This window comes from Petaurus breviceps, unplaced genomic scaffold, assembly GCF_028583685.1.
Source record: "Petaurus breviceps papuanus isolate PSGF00001 unplaced genomic scaffold, PetGlider_PUasm1.0 126, whole genome shotgun sequence".
NCBI lineage: Eukaryota > Metazoa > Chordata > Mammalia > Diprotodontia > Petauridae > Petaurus > Petaurus breviceps.
Genome location: NW_027185655.1, coordinates 16343591 through 16354751, shown reverse-complemented (window position 1 = coordinate 16354751; position 11161 = coordinate 16343591).

Sequence of the window (11161 nt, the reverse complement as noted above, 5' to 3'; positions counted from 1 at the left end):
CATTGATGGCTCACCGATTTTTAATAGTAAGGTTGAGAATGATAATGTAGGGTTAGCGTTCGAAACTGAGGAGTCTCCTGGCCCTTTATTTTCAAGAAAAAAAAAATGTTAATTGCTAGGTTTAAAACTTAATTAGGTTTTTGAACCTATTAAACATTAATGGATTTTGAGGAAGGACTTGACCCAATATTTGCTTTTTTCTTTTTGGTTTTTATTAATTTGTTTACTTTTAGTTTACAAGATTCAATTCCACAATTCCTTCAGTTTCAAATTTTTCCCTTCCCCCCCTTCTCCTCCCTCCCCATTGGCGGCACACAATCAAGTATAGTATCTGCAAATACTTTCACATTAGACATTATTGACATAATATTTTATCCCAAAATTTTGGGACCAAATTTGGGAAAAAACTAATGATAGACTTTACTCCAGTAACTTTTTTTTAAAATAACGAAAGACAAGAGGAAAGCTCCAAGGTAGATAATATAAAACAGATAGAAATTATCTTCAGTGTGCTGATATTCCTTCAGCACAAACAGTTGCAAAGTTCATGCTTACCATTTTAAAAAGTGGTGTTTTTTTTTTTTTGGCATCTTTTCACTCCAGGACTTTAATCTACTGTCCTATGATGTACAAGGTCAGTTAGGATAGTTTTAATTTTTTTTTTTAAGTCACCACTGAAATGAACACTTATCTTTGATAATAACCCTATCCTCTGACTCAGACTTGAAAGCCACTTGTTAAAATTTCATATACCCCCACAATTTAATTTAAACATATTTAGCACTAATGATAATAGAACCAGCAGTACCCCCTCCTTAATTTCTTCTATTTTTCGAAGAATAGGAATAGAGCCAAATGCATTTCTAGCTACCAGATTACAACAGAATGTTGCACAAATTTCCAGAATAACTATTCCCATTCTATCGTGGTTAGGATTCAGATCTCCAATTCAAACGCTTTTACTCTATCTTTTCCTTAACACAATTACAAACTAATAGTATATGAAAATAATTACTTTGCCAAGTTATGCCTTGATTTTAGAATCAGAAATCTAGAGTAATAAGAAATCTCAGAGATCATGTAGTTTACCTTTTTCCTGCACTCATTTTACAGATGAGGAAACTGGGGCCTAGGGAGGTTAAGTGACTTGCCAACTGATGGCACAAATAATTAACCATCAGAAGAGGGATTTGAATACGGGTCTGTTGGCTCCAGAACCAGTACTTATTCTATTGTACTATTGCCTCTATAAACATATTTTACTGTAAGAAAATATTTTGTTATACTTCACAAAATGTTGTGAAGTATTGTTTTTTTGCAGGAATTTTTTTTTTGAAGGATGAAAGTGATGGGGGTGGGACCTATACCCCTAAAAAAGCCCTTGAACTTTCCCATACATTTTAGCAGCCCAGACCTCTAGTGTTTGTCTGAGGCGTCACAGATACCAAAGACTCGTTGGGAGTCTCACCTACCCAACTAGTGTCATAATAAACTCATTATTTGGATAGAAAAAAGGTTTGAGTGGTCAATTCTTTTGAGGCATACCCCCATCCTTTATGCTTTTATTTAGGGGTTCCTAGCACCCCTAGACTGAAACAAAAGTTGATTTAAAATGAGATGAAATTGTGACCACCACTTAAGCTAGTGAGTCACTATAATTCCACTTATTTCGCCAAGGGATTACTTGTCCTACTGGAAGTTAGATGTTGTAATATAATGAATTTCATTCATTGTATTGCTTGCTGAAAAGAAAAAAAATAGGTATTTTTACAAATTCAGCATTGTCAGTTGTAAGGTGGATTCTAGTGTAAGGTGGATTTTAATGTGTGTAAAGTTAATTTTTTGTTATTATTTGTATAGTTTAGTTTCCAGGATCCATAGCCATAACAATCTCATGTTCCCAGGTATTAGATATGAGTTCCCACAATTATGGTTCAAAACATCTCCACCATGCTTGCGAAGCATTATATAATGATAAATAATATGTTTATATTATATCCACTGCAACTGTGCAGTGAAATACAGGAATGAAGTGATGTAAACTTGTGAGGCTGTTGTTGGCATACACCTTCTTTGTCTGTAGCCCCTATAAAACAAGTGGTCATTTCATTAGTGAATGGAGAACCTTAACACTGAATGCATAAATGCTGTATATGCCTCATTTGGTCCCCATTGAGGCTTGAGGGGATTTAAGTTGTGCTTGTCTAGACTGACCCCATCCAGATGTAGGGGTAATTTCCCCCCCTTCTCACTGGCCCCTGTGAGAAGGGTGATTAGGGAATGATGTAGGAATTTGTGCTCCCATTATCAACAATCCTCTTCTGAGAAAACTAGTCTAGAATAAAATAAGATTATTAACCCCTTCTTAGTGTCTTTCCTGTCTGACTAGATCAAGAATGAACCTGTGCTAGCAGCCGTCCTGTGTGCTGTGTTTATGTCTTATATCAGTTTATGAGGTTAGTTATAGTAAATAAACCTGGGATATAATGATGTATTTTTTTCACATGTTTATTATACAATGTTATTATTTTTAAATAGTTTTAAAAATATTTTTGTTTGATTTCCCCCTGCATCTCCTCCCCTTTTCCTTCCCAGGGAGTCATCCCTTATAATATTTCTTTTTTACAAAAAAGAAGGAAAAGGAAAAAAAAATCAGTAAAATCAAAACCCATGTGAAAAGCTATCACTTTTTTATATGTCATGAAAGCACCAATGACAGCAAATAACTTGGAAGAAAATAGAGAAAATTCTAGTTTTATCTCTCCCAAAGAAATGTGCTTTATCTCAATTACTGTTTTCAAGCATATATTATTTTACACTAAAATCAAAAGATATCATTGTATGGACCATTTAGTGATATCAAATCCGTCTATAGATTCTCTAAAGATAATATTTAAAAAATCACAAATCCTTCCTGAGAAATAATTATTCAATAACGAATTGTTAATATTGGGGAGACAAAGACCGAAAGACATTGCTGCTAATGAGACTGGATTAACTTTCTCCCCAATCTTGTTCAGATCCCATCTAGGTGAGGAAGCCCATTATGCTCTACTCAGCTTTGAGTGGTGATAAATTCTTTGATTAGATTGCCCAAATTTAGGGATAATTTGGAAGTAAATGACATAGTCAATGTATTCTAATAGCTTTCATGGGGGTCAATGTCTTTAAAAAAAAAACTAGTTACTATTATGTGTATTCCAATACATCCCTACAGTCAGTCATTAGAACAGGTCCACCCCTCTCATTACTTGTTAACAGAGTTGATTGCCTCCCTCAGGTATGCCCACTCTTCCAAGAGCATATAAGAGTTGAGTTGGTTCCATGAGGAGTCTTTGGCATGTGAGAGAGTCACTGACCCCTTTTATGAACTATTGTTAGCATGATTAGTAAAATAACTAATTATCCAGAAACTATGTCTCTCAAACTTTTTATATGCCACACTGCCTAAAAAAATTATAAGAAGCTAAATTATTTCACCTTTGAGCTGTTTGTTCTTACATCAATATTCAATCGCAACCTGATAGTATCTGCAGTATTGAATTGACCAACTCTTATCATAATCCTTTCTGTACTTAGCCTTCTCTCCAGTACTTTGTACTGTCCTGAGCTTCTTGATCATTTAAAAGTCTATGATTAACATGCAGCAAATACATCCTCTAAGACAGGAAAGTAGCCATTGAAAAATTCTCACCTTAACTGTCTCTGTCTCTCTCAGTCCGTCTCTGTCTCTGTCTCTCACACACACACACATGCACACACATACGCTCTCTCTGTCTCTCTCTCACACACACACTCTTCCTCTCACACACACACACAGAGTCACACTCAGCATTCTCTCAGACATTCAGGAGTCACATCTTTCTCTGCAATACATAGCATTCAACAGCTGGCTGTCCCTCCCCCAGCTCACTTGGGTGTAAGTAGGTACCATACTAGCAATTCAGGTGCCAGAAGCAAGCAAGGGTATCCTTTGAGAGGACAGCAAACCTCAGGCTACATGGGGTGAGAGACTCTAGGACAACACCCTGTTGGGAGAGATGGGAAATATTAATCCTAGGACACAATGCCTCCCCACATGGGGAGAACAATAAGGGGTCAGACTGGGGAAGAACATACTTGAGGTACAGGAAAGTCTTGGAATTCCATGGAGGCTGAGCATCACAAGTCATTTATGTAGTTATTACTCTAGGGTCAAGAAAATGCTGATGGGGGCAGCCAGGTAGCACAGCAAGTAAGAGCACCGGCTCCAGTGTTGAGAAGACCTGGAGATCGAATCCCGGGCTCAGACACTTAGCACCCACCCAGAAACACCTGGCCGTGTAACCTTGAGCAAGTTACTTAACCCCGATTGCTTAGGGGCGGCCAGGTGGCTCAGCGAGTAAGAGTACCGGCTCCAGTGTTGGGACGACCTGGAGATCGAATCCCGGGCTCAGACACTCAGCACCACACCCAGAAATGACTGGCCGTGTAACCTTGAGCAAGTTACTTAACCCTGATTGCTTGAAAAAAAAAAAAAGAAAAAGAAAATGCTGATGGTATAGTAGGACTGGGCACCAGAAAAGGGGCATCATGGGTGATGGGCCCCACAGGAATGGTGGTAAGGGAGCATAATGAACCAAAGAGGTATGGTAGCAGCTTGGGGCTAGTTGAAGATCTCAAAGTAACAACAAATGACATTTACATAGTGTTTACTTTGTGCTGTACCAAGGGTTTTAAAATTATTATCTCATTTAATCCCTGGAAAGCAGGTATCATAAGACAACTGTAGGGAAAGTATAGGGAAATAAATACAGCCTACTCACACCCCAGTGTCAGATAATCTGCAGCAAAGACCTGGTTGTCTCATCCCAATTATGGCTTTAACCACCATAAAGATGGCAGTTTAAATTCGAGGAATGGAATTCTTAGGATGAGCTTGCTTTATGAATTGTGAGCTTCGGTGGCTAATGGATTTACTGCCTTGGTCCTGGGGGACACAAACAAAGGATGCAGGAGTTAATGGGGCAAATTCTTTCCATGACTTTACTCTGAAAGGTGTATGTGTCTTTCTCTCTGGGTCATTCTTTGTCTCTCCATATAGTCTCCCTTTCCCTTGCTGCCCCATGCTACCCAATTAAGAAACCAGTTGTTCTAACTGGTTTAAAAGTAAACAATATGGACAAGAGGAGCTCATAAGAGGATTTATTTCTCAGTTCACTAGGCAATCTGGCACTTCTTTGGTATTTTCATTGGTATCCAACTGTTATGGGAATGGGAATTTAAGATCTTCCCTGCCCCTAGGCCCTTTAATAGGCTTAAGTGCACCTGGAGCCTGTGGGGAAAGACTTGGTTTTCAGGAGATACCTTGTGGTTGGGCAGTGGGTCAAGAAGGTTGTTTCATTCTCTGAGCCAGGAGAAGGCTCTATAAATCCTAATGTGAGGCTTTATTTTGGGGCTTACTTTGAGATGTGTTGTGTGATTTGACCAGACTAGACTCTGGGCAGCCGTGGAGCCCCCTGGCTTTGAAAAACCCAGATGTTGATGTTTCTCTCTCTGGTAACTGACTAAGTATGGATGTAATGGTCAGACAGTTGGAGGCCTGTCTGCTGAAGTGTTTCTCTGTGTTCTTGTAACTTCTGTCTGTATACTCTGAAGTTTGAGGTGCTGACTTTTCCCCCTGAACTAGGTAAATGATATGTTTGATTAAGGCAAAATCGGTAACCCATTCTGAGTTGCTTTCCTTTAGAAAAGCAGATCTAAGAACCTGTGTTGACAGCCACCCTGGGTATAGTGGTGTGCTTGCTGCTACACCAACTGAATGAGTCAATCACATCCTCAGCCTGACAATGATGTGGAAAAAAGGTGTTACCATAGGTTGAGTGTTTTCTTGACTTTTATGGGGAGGAAATGAAAAGAAAGCTTTAGACCAGTGAAGTGTTAAAATGGAAGGAAATGTTTTCTGTATATCCAGACCCCAAATTCCTAGACAAATTTTCTATACTCTCAAATCCTAAAGAACCCTGAATTAAAGCCTGTATTAATGACTAGAAGTTGATTGAGTATTCATTTCATGGAAACTTTTTTTTTCTAAATAGGAAGGAAGGGTAAAAGGAGGGAAGGAAAGAAGGAGGGAAGGAAGGCTAGAAGAAAAGAAGGAAGCATAGGAAATTTTTAAAGTATTCTCAAGCACTTTGAATATGTTATCATTTGACTCTCACAACAATGCTGTGAGTGAGTTAGGTACTATTATGATAATCCACATTTTACCGATGAAAGAAATTAAGTCCCACATCTATCCAGCATCACAGAGTTGAGTGTCTAAGTCTGGATTTGAACTTAGTTCTTCCTTACTCCAAGTCCAAGCTCCTATCTCCTGTGCCAAGGTTCCTCTAAATCCAGCCAATGTGATGTTTGCAATAACATAGTTCAGTGATGTATGAATGTCTTTGGGCAAGCAGTAATTTTGACATGGATTAATTTTCTAACATTAAGGCCATGCATGTGTGCTTGTATTGATACTAGACTAACTCACAACATCTGACCTTAACCAGATGAAAATCAAATGCCACAGTCTTTTCTTTCCCTACTGGGCATGGTCTTGTTGGAGCTGGAAGCCATTCATCCTTAGCTAGACTCACCAAACACTGTTATAGTCTAGTTCTTTCTCTTTGTAGGCTGTATAGCCTTCCCATGCTATATGCCTTGGGGATATAGAGAGAAGGAAAATATAGAATGGCATGATTGTGTATAATGATTGTGTATCTCTTCTCTCCTAGGTAGTTAGGTGGAACAGGGAGACCTGAATTCAAATCCAGAAGCTAGGTAGCACAGTGGATAGAGCAATGAGCTTGGGGTCAGGAAGATCACCATCTCCTACAGGCTGACTCCCCATATATTCAAAGTGTTTTTTATTTTTTTACTAGTTGTCTGAACCTGGGGAAGTAATATAACCCCCTTTGCTTCAGTTTTGTCATCTATAAAATGAGCTAGAAAAGGAAATGATAAACCACTCCAGTATCTTTGCCAAGAAAACCCCAAATGGTCTCATGAAGAGTTGGATATGACATAACAACAAAAACAAAAGATTAAAAAACTACATGAATTGTATATGAAAGCTAACATTTTATCCCTGTTGATTGTTAGATTTTGGTAATGTGTATGAGTTAGAGATGACTAAGTTCTATTTTTTTTTCATTTTGGGCAATTATAATTCTTAAGGAATTATTTTCTTCAGTTATACTTTTGTACTTCCTTTTCCAGTTATCCAATTTTACTTTTTAAGGAGTTCTTCTCTTCAGTGAATTTTTCTGTATCTTTTTCCATTTGGCCAATTCTATTTTTCAAGGCATTCTCTTTGTTGGATTTTTGTGCCTCATTTACCATTTTGCCTATTCTATTTCTTTAAAGTTTTATTTTATTTTGTTATTTTCTTCAGTATTTTGTGTGTGTGTCCTTTATCAAGCTGTTGAATCTTTCTTCATGATTTTCTTGCACCACTCTCATTACTCTCGTTTTTCTTCAATCTCTCTAACTTGATTTTTAAAATCCTTTTTTAGCTCTTCCATGACCTGAGACCAATCTTTTTCTTTGAGGTTTTGGATGTCGCAGTTTTGACTTTGTTGTCTTCTGAGTCTGTGTTTTGATCTTCCCATGTCACCATAGTAACTTCTATAGTCAGGATCTTTTTCTGCTATTTGCTCATTTGTCCAGCCTATTTCTTGACTTTTAACTATGCTAAAATGGAGCTTTACTTCTGGAATGAAGGGGTAGTGTCCCAAGTTTCAGCTATTTTCAGAGGTAATTCTGGAGACCTGTAAGTTTCTGGTTCTTTCAAGGTGGTATGATCTAGGGAGAGGTGTGTTTACTCTTCTCCTGTCCTGTGCTTTGATCTGTGAGTGGCCACAAGCACTCTTTTCCACCCTGGAACTGTGACCAGCGTCCCAGCTGCCCTGTGGGCACAAACTCTGGTGTGGTAGTGTTCCTCCTTACCCTGGAACTGAGACCCAGGACTTCAACTCAGATCCAAGTATGGGCAGCGTAACAGAGTCCTGCCACCAGTGCCAGCAAAGGGACCCCTGCCATCTCCTTCTGAACAGGTGTCTGACCCCCTTACAATTGTGAGCTGAGAAGTCTGGAAATGACCACTTCTGCCACTAATTCACTTGCTCCATAGGCACTCTGCTGGTTTTATGGGGCACAGCCTGTGCTGGACTGTGCTCTACTCTCACCCCAGTGCAACAGACCTTTCCTGCCTACCTTTTAAGTTGTTTTGGGCTGGAAAATTGCTTCACTCTGTCCTTTTGTGGATTCTGCTGTTCCAGAATTTGTTTTGAGGCACTAAAGGCATTCAGAAGGGCTTTGGGGAGAGCTCAGGCTAGTCTCTCCTTTTTCTCCACCATCTTGTCTCCCCCCCACCTTCATTTTTAAAGAGGACCAGTGACATCATGGGGTGATGTCTCGATTTATTCATGAATTGAAGTGATGCAGAGCTGGACAAAGTTGTCAGCCTCACTCTCCTCCAGAGTCATTGAAGTCCAATGGCAGGACAAAAGTTAAGACAACTGGTGATGGCCCGTTGTTGGGATGTAGTGGATGACCTTGGCATCTTCAATGCCTGACCAAGTTCTCCACAGGGCCTGCTTTAGCTGCCTTTGTGACCATTGGAACAAATTGATCTCCTCTGCCCATTCTGTCTGTGAAAGTCTTCACATGCTCAGGATAGATATCTCCCTAATTCATCTATGAGACCTGTTGGTGTGACCCTCTGCCTGGTTTAGCCTGTCTGCCTAGATAGTTTTACTGGGGTGTGGCCACTGAAACCACAGGTTGGTACATGTTTGCTTTGTGTGTGTAATCATGAGGAGATGGGATTGGTGCCTCCTCAGCCCTTCCCCATTACAGTTTCATAGGGAGATAGGGTCAGTGTGCATGTACGAGGTTATTTCCAGACCACCACCTCCTTTCTGTAGGCTGGCTGTGCATGTACCCAGTCTAAGCTTTACACATGGGGTCACTGAGACCAACTGCACAATCCTACCTTTGGTGTTAACTATACTCAAGGTGCAGCACCACAATCAGACCTATGTTTCTCCTCTATCTTCAAATGCATCATCTAATTCTCAGGTGCTTGTAATTTAGGGGTAGGCTTTGGGAGCAGTTCCTTACACTATAAATATACACAGAAAACAATCTTTATAAGGAAGACAAATAGTAAATCTACAAATACTTCAGCCATGAAAAATTCGATAGCCATGATGTTAGCTACTCCCATGGAGACCCATACTCTTTCCTATCTGCCTGGAACTTGTTCTAGGCCCTCCAACACTTTCCACCTTTTTTTGCTGTCAAAACTGTCAGGAACAGGGGCGGCCAGGTATCACAGCGAGTAAGAGTACCAGTTCCAGTGTTGGGATGACCTGGGGATCGAATCCAGGTTCAGACACTTAGCACCCACCCAGAAACACCTGGCCGTGTAACCTTGAGCAAGTTACTTAACCCCAATTGCTTAGGGGCGGCCAGGTGGCTCAGTGAGTAAAAGCATGGGCTCCAGTGTTGGGATGACCTGGGGATCAAATCCGGGCTCAGATATTTAGCACCACACCCAGAAATAACTGGCCGTGTAACCTTGAGCAAGTTACTTAACCCTGATTGCTTTAAAAAAAAAAACCTGTCAGAAACCTAGTGTACTCTTGACCTACAACAGCACATACCTCTCCCTGCCAGGAAGAAGTCTATTTTGTTAGGCCACAGTCCTGAGTGCCTATACTTTGGCACTGAGTTTTCCCACAGCACCTATGGTCTCACTGATAAAGACTTGGAAAAGTTCTTTCATTCTTTTCAGGAGGGGTAGGCTGTGTGTGGTCTTGTATATGGTGCTGAAGGGGTACTCAGATTCTCCTGATAAAGGGGATAGGTAGGAAAAAGGGGATGCAGTAACACATGGTTGCATACTTGTGTGTGCTTTTGGTAGGGTGGGTGTGGCCCAGAGGCCACAAAGAACCCTGCCATCTTGCTGTGTCCCTGACATTTTTTGGAAAGCCAACAGCATATTTTGTTATTGCACAAAAAATAAAATCCCAGAGGGGCTATCCTAAAAGCCCCATAGCATATGCCTGCCCCCCCCTCCGAAAGAAACATTCTCCACATATTCTTGGTCCCTGTGGATAGTCACATTTTTATATAGAAATGTGGTATAGTTATATTCTATCATCCTATTATCTGCGCATTTATAACACAGTAGGGGTGGCCTTACAGTATGGGGGGGGTGGTAAAAACTAGGAGGTGTAACTAACTTTTCTTCCAGTCAAATATAAAGGATGTTGAGGAATTCTCCTCCTACTCTATGGCAGTACTTTGTGCTTACAGTTCCCCATATTAACAACAAATCAACAGTCACAGAAGTCCTGGCCATTCTGCCCCATCCCCACCAACAGTAATCCTTCTGGCAAGGACAAAGGGGCATGTACACATGCCTAGCAGTTGGTCCAGTTAAAAGCATGGCTGGCATGTTGGCTCAGATGCACATACATGTTGGACTCTCCTGTTCTCCCAATCCCAAGGTTGCAAAGCAGGGCAAAAAGTACAAACAAGAAATGCATTAGAGACAGCAGGTAAAGGATCAGGGCCAAACAAACAAGTGACCAAAGACCTCTGTGGGGTCCTTTTTGAGCTTAACTGGCCTAGGGATTGGTCAGAGGTTGCTTTTTCTGCTGGACTGAAATCAATCACATCAGGCTTCACACGGGAGTGACGTATCCAGGTCACCCACTTGGCAGCAGGACCTGGAAAGGTCCATTCCAGGAGGGCTGGAGACTGAATGTGTTTTTGAAATTGCAAGTCCATACACAGTCTCGTGGCTCAAATGGATCTCTTCCAAAGGCAGGGTTTGTGTCAAGGCTGCCTCTTTCCAAACCTAGAAAAGAGAAGTAGACAGAGAGATCACATACCTTATCAGGTTTTCATCCCCTATCTACTGCAAGATTCCAAAAGTAATAATGCAGAGTCCTACCTACTATAATTTCTAAAATTGGAACCACAAAAGGGAAATACCTGAGGCAATTTTAACTTTGTTTCCTGGTATAGTTTTCTCAAAAGAATCTTAGCTTCCTGAGTGAGGAGAACAGAACCAGGAGAACTTTGTACACAATTACAGACACATCATATCTGTAATAACTAACTT